The sequence below is a fragment of the Apodemus sylvaticus genome, chromosome 10 (genome assembly GCF_947179515.1).
Source record: "Apodemus sylvaticus chromosome 10, mApoSyl1.1, whole genome shotgun sequence".
Classification (NCBI taxonomy): domain Eukaryota; kingdom Metazoa; phylum Chordata; class Mammalia; order Rodentia; family Muridae; genus Apodemus; species Apodemus sylvaticus.
Genome location: NC_067481.1, coordinates 50,989,845 through 50,991,837, shown reverse-complemented (window position 1 = coordinate 50,991,837; position 1,993 = coordinate 50,989,845). Strand labels below are relative to the sequence as shown.

Sequence of the window (1,993 nt, the reverse complement as noted above, 5' to 3'; positions counted from 1 at the left end):
TTGACTCCCTTGCTTGCCTTTGGGACCCTTTTTATTTTTCTTGAGCTGTCTCACCCAGCCTTGATAAAAGATATTGTGTCTAGTTTTATTGAGTTTTATTGCATCTTGTTATGCTGTGTTTGGTTTGTTTCCATGATGGGAAACAGAAGATCAATGGATATGTGAGAGAGGGGAGATTGGTACAAGGCTGAAAGAGTAGAAGGAGGGGAGACTGCACTTGGGATATATTGTATGAGAGAAGAACAAATAAAGAGAAAAGAGAAAATAAAGAAAACGTTTACTGAACATTAACATAGGATCATGCTATATCATTTATTCATATTTAAAAAGCATTCTTCAGTCAACAGAGAAAGTTGTCTAACACCACAAAATATTGGTACAACAAGAATGCAAGGAATGTAAATCTGATAAAACAGTCGCTGTTACCTAATGATTTTCTAGAATCAAACTCCTGTTTGCAAGTAGCAGTATTATGTAGGAAGTTCTTTAATTTGGGTCTCATTATTATTTTATAATAACATATTGTCTTCTCCATTCTAAAGATTTCTTCTACTAATTCTCTCATTATTATTTTATAATAATAGTATCAATATATTTGCTGGTTAAATTTAAGTAAAAATCCCAGTGGAATCATTACAAAGAGATTTTCTTCTTGCAAAAGACTCTGATCAGGGTCTCTTTCATATCTCTGTTCCTCAGGCTGTAGATGAAGGTATTCAGCATGGGAGTCACTACTGTGTACATCATGGCCATGACAGTCTCCTTCACAGTAGAGTTATTAGCTGATGGACATAAGTAGAGACCAAAAGTTGTTCCATAGAACAGTGAGACCACAGACAGGTGGGATCCACAAGTAGAGAAAATCTTTTGTATAACCCTAGTAGAAGAAATCTTTAGAATGGAGAAGACAATATGTGCATAGGACACAACAATGAGTAAGAATGGGATGACCATAAGGGGCCCTCCCAAGAAAAATATCACAAGTTCATTTATATAAATATCAGAGCAGGCCAACTTGAGCAGGGCAGATGTTTCACAGAAAAAGTGGCAGATCACATTGTCTTCACAGAATGACAATCTAGCCAAGAGTAGGGTGTGCAACATGGAATACAGCATCTTAAATACCCAGGACAGCAACACCAGACACACACACACAGTGTAGGGCTCATGATGCTGGTGTAATGCAGAGGGAAGCAGATGGCTACATAGTGGTCATAGGCCATGACCAAAAGAAGAAAGCTTTCCAGGTCTCCAATAAAAAGTACATTTGTGTTAGACAACTGTAATAGGAGACAGATGTGTCCTTGCTCTGCATGTTCTACAGCAATTTGGGCATTGTGACAGATGAAAAGCAGAGGTCAGAGGACAAGTTGCTGAGGAACAAGTACATGGGTGTGTGGAGATGGGTGTCCAGTAGAATGAGGATGATGATGACGAGGTTCCCCAGGACTGTGGTGAGGTACATGGCCAGGAACAGGGCATAGAACAGGTGCTGGTGCTCTGGGGGCCATGGGCAGGCCCAGGAGAAGGAACTGAGACATGACAGTTTTGTTGTTCATTATCATTCTTCATCTCCAGTATTCTAACAAGTGAATATCGTTGTCCTTTAAAATTCAAAATAAAAATGAACATTTATCTATGACAGGTTTTACAACAATGCATCTGCCAGTCATCATAGCAATTATATTTTTCTACATTAATTAATTTATTCATTCATTTTATATTCAGTTCACTGACACCCTCTGGGTACCCACCTTACACAGTCCCTTTTACTCTCCCCCATTTCCCCTCCCTATCTTCTCTGAGAGGGTGGAGCCCCTCACAAGTATCAGCCAACCTGGCACTTGAAATCTTTGCAGGACTTTCCTGCCTCACACTGGATTTTCATGTGGATACACAGCAAGACACCTGCTTACTTTCCTGAATGTGCTCGCTCTGCTGAGGCCAAGTCAAAGGTTCTGGTTGATGATCCTGCTCACCTTCATTTTATTTG

At 39.7% G+C, this 1,993-nt stretch overlaps 1 pseudogene; it reads right to left on the bottom strand.

The window, feature by feature from the left end:
* Window positions 1-633: 633 nt before the first annotated feature.
* LOC127694957 (olfactory receptor 1468-like) lies at window positions 634-1,565 on the bottom strand (annotated as a pseudogene).
* Window positions 1,566-1,993: the final 428 nt, after the last annotated feature.